The sequence below is a fragment of the Pinus tabuliformis genome, chromosome 4_2 (genome assembly GCF_031772625.1).
Source record: "Pinus tabuliformis cultivar Carrire ecotype Pingquan chromosome 4_2, CPIR1, whole genome shotgun sequence".
Lineage (NCBI taxonomy): Eukaryota > Viridiplantae > Streptophyta > Pinopsida > Pinales > Pinaceae > Pinus > Pinus tabuliformis.
In genome coordinates, this window is record NC_142304.1 from 91923113 (window position 1) to 91940344 (window position 17232).

At 44.5% G+C, this 17232-nt stretch overlaps 1 non-coding gene and 1 pseudogene across 1 annotated transcript; both read left to right on the top strand.

The window, feature by feature from the left end:
* Nucleotides 1-324: 324 nt before the first annotated feature.
* LOC149168443 (18S ribosomal RNA) lies at nt 325-1850 on the top strand (annotated as a pseudogene).
* An 11220-nt stretch (nt 1851-13070) lies between these two features.
* LOC149168444 (25S ribosomal RNA) lies at nt 13071-16480 on the top strand. Its single transcript, XR_016259984.1, has one exon. It is a non-coding gene; the product is annotated as a 25S ribosomal RNA (ribosomal RNA).
* The last annotated feature ends 752 nt before the right edge of the window (nt 16481-17232 follow it).

Here is a 17232-nt window from a genome sequence, read left to right on the forward strand (position 1 = left end):
ACAGTAAAGTGCAAAAAAACACTGTATACCTCCCGATTTGAAAAATGACGCAGCTAGGGCTACCGGAAACCTTTTCGCGTGAAACGAAAGGGGTTCCTCACTGGAACAGATGCTCTGAATGCAACAGAGCAGTCCTCTCGGCCTGAAAGCAGCCAGAAACAACATATCTAGGAAACGACAGCGCATGCAGTTCTACCGGCTTCAGATTTGGATCACCAATGGACGCGGCCCTCAAATAGCTCTGATAACATGTAGGAATTTACAGGGTAAGTTCCTCAGAAAGAACACCAAAAGGACACCGCTCACAACCAGATCTCAAATAAATACACCAGTATTTTTGACGTGGTTAAAACCCTCAAAGTGCAAGGAGGGAAACACTCCACGGCCTGTCCCAACGTGGTTACTACAGGCAATTTATTAATCAAAGAATGAAAATTTACATAAGCTTCTCTCATGCACGGATTACCCGAACAATGACCCTCCATGCGCTTTAAATAGAATTCATGGACCAATCGGGTGTCAAGCCACGGATCAAGTGTCGGTAATACCGAGATGAGAGTGAACTGTCGGATCACTACATATCGTGACCGTCAGATTGTAAGTTACAAAATGTACAACGGTAAAGAAACACACTTTACCTAACTCTAACCTAACTCTATACTAGACCAAGTTGAACTTAACTATATCCTATGTGTCGGAATATCCTAACAATGTGCACCTGCCCTTCTGTCCCTTTTGTTGGCAGTGTGCTCCTAGCCTTAATTGGCTGGGTCACAACTCTGATGTTGTTACTTTGAAAAAATTAGAGTGCTCAAAGCAAGCTTATGCTCTGAATACATTAGCATGGAATAATGTGATAGGAGTTTGGTCCTATTATGTTGGCCTTCGGGACCGGAGTAATGATTAATAGGGACTGTCAGGGGAATTATTTTTTCATTGTCAGAGGTGAAATTATTGGATTTATGAAAGACAGACCACTGCAAAATCATTTGCCAAGGATGTTTTCATTAATCAAGAACAAAATTTAGGGGCTCGGAGATGATCAGATACCATCCTAGTCTCAAACATAAACGATGCCGACCAGGGATTGACATATGTTGCTCTAAGGACTCTTCTAGCACCTTCTGAGAAATCAGAGTGTTTGGGTTCCGAGGGGAGTATGGTCGCAAGGTTGAAACTTAAAGGAATTGATGGAAGGGAAACACCAGGAATGGAGCCTACGGCTTAATTTGACTAAACACAGGGAAACTTTCCAGGTCCAGACATAGTAAGGATTGATAGATTGAGAGCTCTTTCTTGATTCTATGGGTGGTGGTGCATGGCCATTCTTAGTTGGTGGAGCGATTTGTCTGGTTAATTCTGATAATGAACGAGACCTTAACTTCTAACTAGTTGTGCGAAGGTTTCCCTTCGCAGCGAGCTTCTTAGAGGGACTATGGCCATTTAGGCAATGGAAGTTTGAGGCAATAATAGGTCTGTGATGCCCTTATGTGTTTTGGGCCGCATTCATGCTACACTAATGCAACCAATGAGTTTTTCTTCCTGGTTCGAGAGGATTGGGAAATTTTCTCAAATTGCATCATGATGGGGATAGACCATTGCAATTATTGGTCTTCAATGAGGAATTCCTAGTAAGCGCATGTCATCAACTCATGATGACTATGTCCTTGCCCTTTTGTACACATCACTCGTCGCTCCTGCTGATTGAATGATCGGTGAAGTTTTTGGATTGCATTGACGATGGTGGTTCACCGTTATCGATGTCATGAGAAGTTCATTGAACCTTATCACTTAGAGCGAGGAGAAGTTGTAACAAGGTTTCCTTAGGTGAACCTGCGGTAGGATCATTGATAGCAAGGGTTTTCTTTTTTGGTTCGGGTTGGTTGGGTTTCGATTGCAATGTGGTACTGTGTGGTGTGTCTTTAGGGGAGTGGGCTTGGTGTTTGGCGGGAACATTGTTGGTTGCTTCTCTTGAGGTAACGCTTGTCTTTTCATGTGTGTTACACAATAATTTGTCATTGTCTTCTTGTCAGTATTCCTACTGTGTCATGAGACCAAATTAATCATGCTCATGCTCTCTAATGTTTCCAAATGACCCACTTTGCCAAAGTTTTTCTATCATCGCAACTATTGTAAAAATAAACGCGCTGATGAGCGCTCCAAAACAAACCGAATGCACTGCCAGCGCGGAAGTACACGTGTCTCTCGCACTGGTCGAATTTCATGAGGTAGTGCATCTGTTACTTATATCTGATCACACTGATATGAATTCATTTTTTATTCAACAGCGATGTCAGCGGTCCAGTGTAGTTAGGCACCCGCGATGATCCAGTCTGGGTGAGTTTGTTCTAACAGTCGGCCTTCCAGATGACTCCAGACCTGGTTGTTGGCCTTGTACATGTCGCCCTCCCTTCTCTGGCATGTCTGTTTCGTCATTTGAGCCACCTTCCTTAGAGATAAGCTCATCCTCCCACCATTCATGGAGACTCCTTCTCCTATTTAAGCCTCCACCATTGCCATGAGCTGCCAGTTTGGAATTCATAGTGTTTGGAGTGCTGCTGATAGTGTGCGAGCTTGATAGGTAGTTGGTATGACAAGTGTGGGATTGTTAGAGAGCTTAAGGAAAGTTGTGAAGTATTTCTTTCTTGTGTAAACTTGTGTGAGAGAGAGCTTTGTCTCAGGATATCTACCTTCAAGGGTGAATGCTTGAGGGACTTGTTGGCTGAACCCTCTTGAGAAGGATTTGACGTTAGAACTATGGTTGTATTCTTCTTTGTTTATCAATAATAGATGACTATCATTATGGTTCCACTCTTATTGTCTTTATGATGGTGTTTGAGTTATATCCTTTCTGACTGATATATAGTTGCATCTACTGGATTTTATGCTTGTGTTTGTATCATTCTTTGCATGTGCAGGTGTCCGTGCACGAGGATTGTGAGGATTGTGACCAGCCGGGGCAAAGGAACGAGAGAATCAACTCTTTTACAAGTACTAGCATTGGGATCTAGGTAGGCCTTAATCATTGGTCTTTAATTTGCAATTAGGAACCTGTGTGTTAGGGTTGTTTGATTGTTGCTAGACCCTATTTGGACTAGTAGGGATCACCTCTATCCACAGAGGGGATTTACCTCCACAACAATTTGTCAACTCCGCTGGGGAGTTTACCTTGTTGTTTGATTTGTAAAATTTAGACGGAGCTTGAAGCACGACTAGATAGCCTTCAAAACACTATTGCTCTGCATTAGTGAAGTAGATCAATGCCACTTCAGTCAATCTACGGTTTGGTTTACGAACTGAACAACTTGGAGCTGGCTTTTGTCCTTTTTGTTCATTCTTTCCTTGAGTTTGTTTTGCTCTCTTTTCAAAGTTTGGGGATTAGTTATCTGTTTTCTGGGTTTCTTGGTTTGGTCTGGGAAGTGCCTTGATTGTTTAAAGAGTGATTGCCTTGGTTTGGGAGTTTTTGGCTTGATTGTGGTCGTTTTTTAGCATCATCACAGTTTATAATTAAACAGTCGCGTTGTCATCGCGCAGCCATTTCTGTGACTTCTTGATCATCGCGTTAATATACCAAATAGTCGCAACAGTTCTGAAAATCGGACCATCGCGGGTAAGGCGTGTACTTCCGCGCTGACGTCGCATTGTTGCTACGCGTAGTTTCTGATCAACGCATTGTTGCTGTGTATCACCTGCGCTGATTCCTGTAGAATTGAATTTCTTCAATTCTGCCTCCTGAGCCTGTTGGTATTGTTATCCCCTGTTGTTTTCACTTGGTATATGACTTGATTTCACTGTCTGAAGATTGAAGCACTTTCTTATGAGTCTTGTTGAACAAATCTTGCTTTTTGTCTTGTGACCTAGTTTTATCATTCCAAGTTTATTGGACCTGCTTTGCTTGGTTACTCGTTTGCAAAGGTTCGTTTTCTGCTTGCTTTTGGTTTGTTGAAGCCTTCCTCTTTGCTTGTTTTTTCTTGGTTGTTTAAGTGGTTGTTGTTGAACCAGTCTTCACATTGTTTCAATTTCTTCTCACTACCTGGACACGGATCACAGTTGTTTGGGGTCAACCGGTTATTTTCACATTTGTTTGTTATTATTTCTCAAAAGTTTGTTTAATGCACTTTGCCATCAACAAAAAGAAAAATATCTTTTTCTTTTTATTAGTTAATGAGAACTAGAAGCTTTTCGTTTTGATTAATGATTAGTGATCTCGAATAAAAGTTTGTGAATTTCCATTAGCTGCATTGGGGAAGCTATTTGTTGTTTTGTGATCATTTCATTTGTGTGAAATCCCTCTAACTCTCTTGTAATTAGCATTCATCGAATGGAATGACATATTTTGGCATATAGTTTGCATTTAGCAAATTTTGAGAGATTACATATGGTAAGGCCTGAAAACTGAAACCTAATACAAGATCAACTTTAAAATGAACTGAATGAACCTAAAAACGCATTGGAACATAACGCTCATTGTTTAGAGGTCTAGGCTAGAGACGTGCTCTGGCGTCGTTAAACCTAGTCACTTTTATTTCACTTAAGGTTGGGTGATTCCTCCTTCCGTGATACAATAGTGGTCTACCACGGATTTGAGCTCCCACGTACCATCGAGTATATGGGGAGACCCCACTAGGTTATCATCCTTTATCCATAGGAAGCCGTGTTTGCCACCTTACAAGTCGTAACGCACCGAACACAACATTCGGGAAGATTGACTATCGTATGGAAAGTCCTTGGTTTTGATATGACTACCAAGATGTATATGCAGTTTTACGAATAGTCTGGTAAACCTTTTGCCTAGCTCTCCAGAGTAGTCACTTTTGATCCTTTTCAGACTCCCTAAAAGAAAAGGCTCATCTGAGCACTTGTCACTTCAGGCTCATTAAACATTCGAAGGCAACTAGAGTCATATTTTTGTCCTTTTCTTGACTCTTAAAAAATGAAATGGTCAAGTTATGTCCTTGCGTACTAAAATTTATTCAACCACGATTCACATCTACCCAGTTAGATCTTGTTTGCATTAGTTCATGTAGGGTTTCTCCTCATTGTTTATGGAAACTTTCCTAGAGTTTACCAACCCAGGCATCCCGTCTGATGGGAGTCTTGGTCATTTCCCTCCTTTCGGAAATGTTGGCGCTCCTTACATGGCAACATTGTCCCTTCCTGGGTTAACTGTTGGGTTGCCTGTTTGGTTGTTCACAACCTCTCTGGTCCCTACCGTCTCAACTGCTGGTCAATCAGTTCCTCCACCCGAACAACATCATGTTGATTTAAGGTGGACCTCTCCCCTTCTTCGCCTATTTCTACGTCCTCATCTTCTACTTCGCCTAGTGAAAGCCTGGATTCAAGTAACCTGGTGGCTAAGAAGAAGAAGAAGAAGATGATGAAGAAGAAGTCTCATCAGCGAGAGGCTAAAAGTGGAGCTACTGCCTTGAGTACACCTCCCATTGAGCCACCTTCTACTCCTATGCGAAAGGTCAAATTTCCTTGCAGATTATGCAAGGAGGACCATCTTCTTCACAATTGTCTTGGTATCCCCAGGGTCTTAGAAGTATGGTCTCGTGATCTGACCCACCCCTCATCATCCTCTGCCGCTCACGGCAATGCTACCCTATCAGCTGGAAATGGTAAGGGAAAAGGGAAGATTCGAATCCCCTGTCGACTTTGTGAAGGCAATCATCCCCTTCACCTTTGTCCACTCATGGATAAAGCCTCCCTCGTATTGGAAAGTCTTACAGCTCCCTCACCCCAACTACCTCTTGGCTATCAACGTCTCTCTGCAGTCGCAGATCGTTCCCCTACTGAAAAAGAGATCGACCAAGATTCCTCTCTTGTCCAGGCTCCTCTTCTTGAGCCAGGCTGTGCCAAGCCTATTCAATACCAACCATTAGTCGAAAAGAGTGTCGACTCGAGCTCACCACCCGTCGATCACTCTATTTCAGAAGAGCATCATGCCCATGTTCTTCTCATCTCCTCAGATTCCCCTGAGTCTAGAAATGACTCTCCTATCCCAGCTGCTCCCGAAAGTCCTTCTTCGGTTCCTATAGAGCATGGGGGCAAGAATATGATTCCCCCCACCAAGTAGTTTTACCATCTCCTTCGATTAGAGTCATCTGACTGCTTTCTGCCTTCCATCCCATGTGCCTTTCCAGATTACAATACTTTCCTATGATAAGGCAATACCTGGCACCGTTTTGGATGAAGGTGCGTCTGTCAATCTTATGCCGTCCACTACTTGGCAAGCTTTAGGTTCCCTGCAACTTGGGCCGGTCGCACAGAATCTGTTAGCATTTGATGGGGGAACCAGTCAACCTCTAGGGGTCCTCCCAAAGTTTCCTATTACTTTGGGAGGAAAAATTGTCTATACGGACGTGCTGGTTGTCCAAGGTGCCTTAGATTTTAGTCTTCTCCTTGGTCATGACTATGTCTATGCCATGGGGGCCCTTGTCTCTTCGCTTTTCCGTGTGGTTTGCTTTCCACACGACGGAAGAATCGTGACTATAGATCAATTAACGTTCTTTAGTCCCCCGGTGCCTCCTACGCAGCTGCCACCCCTTCCTGGTTTTTATCCACCAATTATATCTGCCCCCCCACAGGTCAACTGCGTGGCTACTTATCCCATGCCTATATCCAGTGATGATGCCGTCGTGCATGATGTCCTAGGGGCATTGGGTCCTGACTTCCAAGATGTTGTCCTTCCACCGAGAGTGCCATTCTTGGAAGTGACGACTTCCTGTTCATTATGATGAAGTTTGTTCGGAGCATAGTTCACTTTCCTATGTCAAGCTCCTTAACAATTGAAACTGGGTCTAGTCGAGCATAGTTCCTAATCTTGTGTCAAGCTCGTTAAATAATGAAACAAGGGTTATGAGGATAGTTCTTTTCCTATGTCAACCTCATTAAAAAATGAAACAACTCCTCCTTTTCCAAATCGAGTCTTTGATTAAGATCTCGTAAAATCCAAGTCGAGTCTTTCCAAGATCTCAAAAGTGAACCTTCATTCCATCCACTTTATTGAATGCAATGAAGCTTGGGGGGCATGTACCTCAATTTGCGTTACTATGCTGGGGGCATGCGAACTTATAACAAGCATAGTTTTTCGTTTCAAGCTTGTGTAAACATGAAACCAAATCCAAGCAGAGTTCTCCATGGTTCAAGCTTGTGTAAAAATGAACCCATACCCATTTTACATCTCGTGATTGCTGTATTTATCTGTTAAATTCTGCTAGATGAGCCTTGGTTTTTTTCATTCCATCGCCACCATCTCTTTGGCCGATCATATGCTTTCACTGGGTTGTTTTACCTTTCCCGAGGAACCGCAGCGATGAGTGGTTTTATTAGCTAGCCTCTTGACCATTACATGTTTTGAGTAGTTCCACCATTGCCGGAACCAGTTGCTACCCTTTATACCACTCGTTACTCTAGGATGAGTCACCTTTAAGCTCTTTTCTGATTCGTAAAATATGAAAAGATTGCCAAGTATTTTTCCCTTTTTGACTCGTTAAAGAGAATAAAAATGGAGGTATGCTTTTAACTCTTTTCTGACCGTCTAAATATGAAAATATTGCCGAGTTATTCCTCTTGACTCGTTAAACGTAAATAAGAGCCGGTCATCTTTAAACCCTTTTCCGACCGTGTAAAAACGAAAAGATCGTCGGACCCTTGTCGTTTCTGGTTCGTTAACGGTTACGAAGTGACGTGGTTTCGATCACTTTTTTACTTTTTCAGATCGAAATCACTACTCATGAAAAGTACTCCTCGATCGTAATGATTGGGCGGTTCTTTCGGGCATTGTTTTATACTTTTTCGGGCTTGAGAGACACAACTTTACGAAAAAGGACCCCCCTGGAGTTCACTTTTCTGCTATCTTTTTAGACTCCCTAAATAGGAAAAGATGCCGAGTTCTTCCTTTGTTAGACTAGATAAAAATTAATGACATCGGATGACGCCTTTCAAGCATATGCTATCCCCGTCAAGCTTGTCATAAAAAATAATCGGGGTACTCACCAGCAATGGTGGGGAAATGGAACCACAATCATTGTCATGTCGGACATATGTCGCTATTGAACATGGAACTTGTTTGCATTCGTGTCTGGGTGGGAACCTCTCATCTTGTTTTTACACTGGCCTCCGTGGGTTTGGGTTATCCTGTTTGACCTCTCATCTACTCATTGCCTTGCCACCAGGACCCCTGATCATTTAATGTCAAATACTGCCAAGTCCACTGTTGTGCCGCCGATATGTTCAAGAGAAGTTGACCTCTGCAAGAATACCAAACCTCCCTCTGATACCTCATGCAAAATATCTTATCCTTCTCTGTCTCGTGTTGATGATGTGGGAAACATTATGGCCCACCTTCAATCAAGGTCACTTCCTGTCGACTTCAGCACATTATCTAGGAATTTGACCTAGGGACTCCCTTCAGGTGCCTTGGAGCCTACATGCCTCAATGGTAGGTTCTTCATGTTTGACGTGAGGTTTTCATCATTGGCCTCCGATCGAATGACTCTGCGGGTGTTCGATGCCAGCTCATTGATTCACACGCCGTAGATTGTACCTATAGTACCTTGAGGACCATTGTCATTATTGGTGGTACCTCTCGCGTCTGTTAACAATTTTCATCATCGACTGGTAATTAGACGATGTTCTTGCATGTTCGACTTCAACTCCTATATTCACATGCTTGAACTTGTACTTCGTTTGGGTCGAGATGGAGCGCAAGACCCTGGATTTTGTCTATTGAGATCCAGATTGAAATTTTGTGGATTATTCTGATCATTACATGACTCATTAATGGATGGTTGTGCCCATACTTGAGTCTTCATGGATGGTTGCAACCATACCTCTACTATCATCATGGTCTCATTAGCTGGGTGGCTACGTCCATACCACAGACCTCTTTCGTATGCCTTTTGGATGGCTGCGCCCATGCCTAGACTACATGTAATTGATTATCGAAGGTATCAGTTGTACTTGCGTGCAGGTTCTTCCTGGTGGTGTTCCAGTTTAGTCAGTTTCATAAAGCATTTCACCCCTCCCACTCTCTCAAGCTTCATGCTTTAGGGGGCATCTGTTACACAGTAATTTGTCACTGTCTTCCTGTCAGTCTTCCTACTGTGTCATGAGACCAAATTAATCATGCTCATGCTCTCTAATGTTGCCAAATGACCCACTTTTCCAAAGTTTTTCTATCATTGCGACTGTTGTAAAAATAAATTCGCTGGTGAGCGCTCCAAAATAGACTGAATGCGCTGCGAACTCGGAAGTACACGTGTCTCCCATGCTGATATGACTTTCTTTTTTATTCAGCAGCGATGTCAGCGCTCTAGTTCAGTTAGGCACCCATGATGATCCAGTCTAGGCGAGTTTGTTCTAACAGCCGGCCTTCCAGATGACTCTAGACCTGGTTGTTGGCCTTGTAAATGTCGCCCTCCCTTCTCTGGCATGTCGGTTTCATCATTTGAGCCACCTTCCTTGGAGATAAGGTCATCCTCCCACCATTCATGGAGACTCATTCTCCTATTTTAGCGTCCACCATTGCCATGAGCTGCTAGTTTGGGATTCATAGTGTTTGGAGTGCTGCTGATAGTGTGTGAGCTTGATAGGTAGCTGGTGTGACAAGTGTGGGATTGTTAGAGAGCTTAAGGAAGGTTGTGAAGTGTTTCTTTCTTGTGTAAACTTGTGTGAGAGAGAGCTTTGTCTTGGGAGATCTGCCTTCAAGGGTGAATGCTTGAGGGACTTGCTGGCTGGACCCTCTTGAGAAGAATTTGACGTCAAAACTATGGTTGTATTCTTCTTTGTTTATCAATAATAGATGACTATCATTATGGTTCCACTCTTATTGTCTTTATGATGGTGTTTGAGTTATATCCATTCTGACTGATATATAGTTGCATCTACTGGATTTTATGCTTGTGTTTGTATCGTTCTTTACATGTGCAGGTGTCCGTGCACGAGGATCATGAGGATTGTGACTAGCTGGGACAAAGGAATGGGAGCATCAACTCTTTTACAAGTACTAGCGTTGGGATCTAGGTAGGCCTTCATCATTGGTCTTTAATTTGCAATTAGGAACCTGCGTGTTAGCGTTGTTTGATTGTTGCTAGACCCTATTTGGACTAGTAGGGATCACCTCTATCCGCAGAGGGGATTTACCTCTACAACAGTGTGTGTGCTTGCAAGCCATGCTTATGCTTGTCCCACCCATCCTTTGTTTTTCTTTCCCCCAATGTGTTTCTGTAGGGGGTTTAGAAGCTTGTTTCTTGGGAGCCCTTCCGACGACCTGTTCGACCAGGCATGGTTGTTGCAATTGAGGCGCTTGGGAAATACGATGGATAAATTTAGACTCATTCATAGTGGCGATGCTCAGTCTTTTGTTCGTTGGAAGGCATGGGCCAAGGATGTGGGCTTCCATAGTTGGTTCTCTCGAAAAGGCAGCAGTGGTTGATGTGTTTCTTGGGTGAGCTTTTTTTCTGGTGGTTTTGTCGAGGGAGTGGTTGCACGCGCTCCTGGTATCTCAAACCTTCCGTGAGGGGAAATTGTTGGGGTGGGGTCAATATGGGATGGATGAAGAGTGGTTCAACCCATTGGGCTGGCCACCCTAGTCCTCCTGACCGTTCCTCGATATGCCCTCGCGGAAGGGTTGGGTGTCCAGGTAATGAAAAACCCCTCCCTCGGTCTAAGCTCCATCGAGATTAAAATTTTCCCCGCCAATGGGCATGAGGGTGGCAATATTATCTTGTGCCTTTACCATCGAGTGAATTCCTTGTCCTCTCATGAGCCACTCCCCTTCTAAGGAAAAAATAAGTAGCAGGTTTTGTCTTTGTTCCTCCCTTTGGATTGTGGCTTTTTTGTGGGACTTGGTAATTTCTTTGTTTTGTGGTGTGTGCTTTGTGGACATCCCTCTCTTTAGTGGCCTTGCACCATCGATGTATTTGTGGCCTGTGGCTTTCTCTAGCATTGAGTGTTGGCCCGTGACAACTCCTCTTTGGAGTTTGATTCTTGACCCCCGTTGACTTTCTCGCTGGAAAGGTTGTTAGGTGTTTTGTACACGGAGGGGTGCAATAGTGGGGTGGGTTTGTTATTAGTAGTCTATTTATCATTTGAAGCCTTGTGCTAGGTTGGGGGGTTGTTTACCTCTCAGTAACATGCTCCAAAAACTGGTCTCATCGCAGTCCTTGTCTTTTATAGTGGTCAACTTTACGTTGTGATTTATTTGCATGGTTGCTTGATTTTTGTTTGTTATGTTGTAAGCTAGAAAGGGTGTTCTGCCGTAATGTATATGGGAGGGTGTGAAGAGGTGGGATTCTTTTGGATTGGGTGCCTCAACGTGCTGTTGAGCTTCTCTCTTTTCTTGGGATCTTTGTTTCTTTGGTGTTGTTTTCTTCCCTTCTTCCTTTTGCCCCTAGCTTTATGGAGAAGAGGTGGGATTGTTGTGGATTGGTGTTTGGGAAGGACAAAAAGTAGTGCGAGTTCCCGGGGTGGCCACCCTAGTCCTTCTCAATCATCGTCCCCTGCAGTTCCCCCCTTTTTGCAAAGGCACGGGGTTTGGGAAGCTTGTTCTTTGTTTGAACCTCCCCTTGTGAGCCAGTAGCCATGTTTGATATCTCTTTCTTTCATGTTGTTTTCTTCCCTTATTGCTTTTGGACCCTAGCTTTACAGAGAAAAGGTAGGATTGTTTTGGATTGGTGTTAAGGAAGGATGAAAAACAGTGCGCGTTCTGGGGGTGGCCACCATAGTCTTTCTTGATCATTGTCCCCTATAGTTCCCCCCTTTTTACGAAGGCATGGGGCTGGGGAAGGTTATTCTCTGTTTGAGCCTCCCCTTGTGATCGGATAGACACGTTTGATATGTCTCTTTATTTCATGTTGTTTTATTCCCTTCTTCCTTTTGGCCCCTAGATTTACGAAGAAAAGGGGGGATTGTTGTGGATTGGTGTTTGGGAAGGACGAAACGCAGTGCGAGCTCCTAGGGTGGCCACCCTAGTACTTCTCAATCATTGTCCCCTGTAGTTCCCCCCTTTTTCCAAGGCATGGGGTTGGGGAAGCTTGTTCTCTATTTGAAGCCTCCCCTTATGAGTTGGTAGCTATGGTTGATATCCTTTTCTTTCATGTTGTTTTTTTTCCTTCTTCCTTTTGGCCCCTAGCTTTATGAAAAAAAGGTGGGATTGTTGTGGATTGGTGTTCGGGAAGGACGAAACACAGTGTGAGCTCCCAGGGTGGCTACCCTAGTCCTTCTTGATCGTCGTCCCCTTCAATTCCCCCTTTTTTGTGAAGGCACGGGGCTTGGGAGGCTTGTGCTTTGTTTGAGCCTCCCCTTTTGAGTTGGTAGCCACGTTTGATAGCTATTTCTTTCACCTTGTTTTCTTCCCTTATTCCTTTCAGTCCCTAGCTTTATGAAAGAAAGGGGGAATTATTGTGGACTGGTGTTCAGGACGGATTAAAAGCAGTGCAAGCTCCTGGGGTGGCCACCCTAGTCCTTCTCGATTACTATTACATGCATTTCCCCCTTTTTGTGAGGGCGTGGGGCTCGCAAAGATTGTTCTCTATCTAAGTCTCCTCTTGTGAGGGGGGTAGACAGCTTTGCTTCCCTTTCTTTCACGTGTTTTTATTCCTTTCCTCATTTTGGCCCTTAGCCTTATATTTGTTGTGGGGGTACCCCTATTCAGTTTTGTGGCATATTTTTTGGTAACACGTGGAAATGACTCTTGGCAATGGATATCTTGGCTCTTCTTACGACGAGAAATGTAGCAGAATCTCGTGAATCATCGAGTTTTGGAACACAATTTTTGCTTGAGGCCTTAGTCGAGGACATGTCTAGTTGGGTGCTACATCCCATTCAAACGTGCTCCCTAAAATATGTTAGGGAGCAACAGAGCTAGTCTTCCATGCCCAATGTGGTGCAGCTGGATGAAATACCTCAAGCGATGTTTTGTGGTGTGTGTCAGTGAGCGGTGATCTTGTCCCCTTGGATGGGCAGTCGGCGTTAGCTGATGTGGGCTTTGTGTGGCATTGCTTGAACTTGCTTTTCTCTCTCTTGTCCTCCCATTGGGTAGGGTGGATTTAGCTCCAATTTTGTGATCTCAGCTCAGGCGAGAAAACCCACTGAGTTTAAGCATATAATTAAGCGAAGGAAATGAAACTTACAAGGATTCCCCCAGTAGTAGTGAGCGAACTGGGAAGAGCCCAACATGAAAATTGGGCAACATCATTGCCTGAATTGTAGATTGTAGAAGTGTCCTCAGTGGGGGACCTGGGCCAAGTCCCTTGGAAGGGGGTGCCTAAGAGGGTGATAGCCCCGTCAGGCCGGGACCCTGCCGCATCACGAGGCGTTGTCGGCGAGTCAGGTTGTTTGGGAATGCAGCCCTAATTGGGTGGTAAATTCTGTCCAAGGATAAATATGGGCGAGAGACCGATAGTGAACAAGTACCACAAGGGAAAGATGAAAAGGACTTTGAAAGCAGAGTTAAGGAGTGCTTGAAATTATTGGGAGGGAAGCAGATGGAGGTTGTTGATGCGTCTCGGTCAGATGTGGAATGGCTCAATTTGGTCCACCGCTTGACTTGAGGTGCAAACCAACACAGGCTGCTGCATCGTCACAAGCGCGGGTGGATTACTACCTGTTAGTTCGCTGTTGCAGTGGTTGATGAGCGAAGCGTGTGCCCTTGTGGTGGTCTGTGTAAACCTATGCGTTCATGGTGTTGGGTGGTGGGCTTTCCATTTGACTCATCTTGAAACAAATACCAAGGAGTCTAACATGTGTGTGAGTCAGCTGGTTTGAAAACTTGCATGGCCTAAGGAAGCTGACAGGTGAGATCCACTCTCTGGGGGGGTGCATCGTCGACTGACCTTGAGCTTATGTAAAGGGTTTGAGTGTAAGCACACCTATTGGTACCCGAAAGGTGGTGAAATACGGCTGAGAAGGGCAAAGCCAGAGGAAACTTTGGTGGAGGCTCATAGAAATACCAACGTGCAAATCGTTCATTTGACTTGGGTATAGGGGTGAAAGACTAATCGAACTATCTAGTAGCTAGTTTCCTCCGCAGTTTCCCTCAAGATAGCTGGAGCTCACATGCAAGTTTTATTAGGTAAAGCAAATGATTAGAGGCATCGGGGGTGTAATGCCCTCGACCTATTCTTAAACTTTAAATAGGTAAGAGGGCGCGACTGCTCCATTGAGCCGCGCTGTGGAATTGAGAGCTCCAAGTTGGCCATTTTTGGTAAGAAGAACTGGCGATGCGGGATGAACCGAAATTCAAGTTATGGTACTGAATTGCGCGCTAACCTAGATCCCACAAAGGGTGTTGGTTGATTAAGATAGCAGGATGATGGTTGTGGAAGTTGAAATCTGCTAAGGAGTGTGTAACAACTCACCTGTCGAATCAACTAGCCCCGAAAATGGATGGCACTGAAGCGCGCAACCTATACTCAACTGTCGAAGAAATTGCCTGGCTTCAAATGAGTAAGAGGATGCAGGGGTCATTGAGAAACCTTGGGCATGACCCTGGGTGGATCGACCCCAGGTGTAGATCTTGGTGGTAGTAGCAAATATTCAAATGAGAACATTGAAGACTAAAGTGGGGAAAGGTTCCATGTGAATAGCACTTGGACATGGGTTAGTCGATCCTAAGAGATTGGGAAGCCTTGTATCAAGATTTCACTCTACATGAGCATCGAAAGGGAATCAGGTTAATATTCCCAAATCGGGACATGGTAGCGGGTGGCAACGTTATGAAATCTAGAGACATCATCGGGGGTCCCAGGAAGAGTCATCTTTTCTTTTTAATAGCTTGCCCACCCTAGAATTGGTTCACACGAAGATAGGGTCCAGTAGTTGGAAGAGCACTACACAACTTATAGTGTCCAGTGCACCCTCGGTAGCCCTTGAAAATCTAAAGGACCGAGTACCATTCATGCCCTATCATACTCCTAACTGCATCAGGTCTCCAAGGTGAACAACCTCTTCTTAATAGAACAATGTAGGTAAGGGAAGTCGGCAAAATGAATCCATAACTTCGAGAAAAGGATTGGCTTTGAGGGCTGGGTCTAGGGTTCTGCGCCCTCAACTCGTGGGTTGTTGGCAGTTTGCCCAAGTTGCACTCATGGCGAGGGTGGGAAATCGTGTGCCGATTGGGCTATGGGCATAGAATGCCCCTTGTCGGGGACTTTTCCCTAGGCATCAAACAATCAACTCAGAACTGGTATGGGCAAGGGGAATCTGATTGCTTAATTAAAACAAAGCATTGTGATGGTCCCTATGGATGCTAACACAATGTGATTTCTGCCTAGTGCTCTGAATGTCAAAGTGAAGAAATTCAACCAAGCACGGGAAATGATGGGAGTAACTATCACTCTCTTAAGGTAGCCAAATGCCTCATCATCTAATTAGTGAAGAACATGAATGGATTAATGAGATTCCCATTGTCCCTATCTACTATCTAGGGAAACCACAACCAAGGGAATGGGCTTGACAGAATCAGTGGGGAAAGAAGACCCTATTCAGCTTGACTCTAGTCCAACTTTGTGAAAATACTTGAGAGGTGTAGAATAAGTGGGAGCTGTTTTCAGCACAAGTGAAATACCACTACTTTTAATGTTCTTTTACTTATTTTGTGGGGTGGAGACGGGGCACTGCCCCTATTTTTGGCCTTAAGGCACATTTTGGAGGTTTGCTATGGGCGGAAGATATTGTCAGTGGAGAGTTTGGTTGGGGCGGCACATCTGTTAAAAGATAACGTAGGTGTCCTAAGATGAGCTCAACGAGAATAGAAATCTCATGTGGAACAAAAGGGTAAGAGATAATTTGATTTTTATTTTTAGTACGAATACAAACCATCAAAGAGTGGCCTATCAATCCTTTAGATTTTCGGAATTTGAAGCTAGAGGTGTCAGAAAAGTTACCACAGTGATAACTAGCTTGTGGTTGCCAAGCGTTCATAGCAACGTTGCTTTTTGATCCTTAGATGTCAGCTCTTCCTATCATTGTGAAGCAAAATTAACCAAGTGTTGGATTGTTTGCCCATTAATAGGGAATGTGAGTTGGGTTTAGACCTTCGTGAGACAGGTTAGTTTTACCCTACTAATGAACTGCACCGCAATAGTAATTCAACTTAGTATGAGAGGAACCATTGATTCACACAATTGGCCATCACGCTTGGTTGAAAAGCTAGTGGAGCGAAGCTACCATGTGTCGGATTATGACTGAATGCCTCTAGGTCAAAATCCATGCTAGAAGAAGTGCATGTCTCTCTTCAAATGTATCTCGACCCGCAGTAGGGGCATTGCTTTGTCGCCCCCAGGGACCTGTGTCATTTGCAAACTGCGACCGTTAAGCATCTCAGTCAGAGTAGCTTTGAAGTTCAATTCCAAATGGTCGTTGAGAAGAATCCTTTGCAGACGACTTAAATATGTGACCGGGTATTGTAAGTGGTAGAGTGGCCTTGCTGTCACGATCCATTGAGATTCAGCCCTTGGTCGCCTCGATCCAGAGCTTCGCTCTTGTCACAAACAAATCTGGACAATGCTCCCACTCTCACACCTTTGCCTCTTCCTCAAGACGATAATTTTTTGTTTCTTAGGGGTGGGAAATTTGGGGTTTCCACGCTGCCACAGAAAAGGCACCGAAGCCCGGGAAAATTGGGGTTTACATGTCGCGCTCCGGTGCCCAAAATTTTGGGGTTTCCATGTCATGTCCCAGCGCCCAAAATTTGGGGTTTCAATGTTGCGATGAAAAAGGTTTCCAAGCATGGGAAAAATTCGGGTTTCCATGCCACGCCCTGGTGCCCAAGCATGGGAATAATTGGGTTTTTCATGCCATGCCCTGGCACCCAAAATTTGGGGCTTCCACCCATCACCTAAAATTTGGGGCTTCCACCCGACGCAAAAAAATTTGGGGTTTCCATGTCATGCCCAAAATTTGGGGTTTCCACCCAACGCCTAAAGTTGGGGCTTCCACTTGGTGCCAAAAAATTTGGGGTTTCCATGTCATCCCCAAAATTTGGGGTTTCCACCTGGTGCCTAAAATTAGGGGCTTCTGCCCAGCACAAAAAAATTTGGGTTTCCATGTCGCGCCCACAATTTGGGGTTTCCAAGTCACGCCCCGGGATCCAAACTTGGGGAAACTTGGGGTTTCCATGTCGCGCCATGACCGAAATAGGCAGCACCCAAGCCTGCAGAAGCTTGGGGTTTCAATGTCGCACCCTAGCACCCAAGCCTAGGAAACTTGGGGTTTCCATGTCGT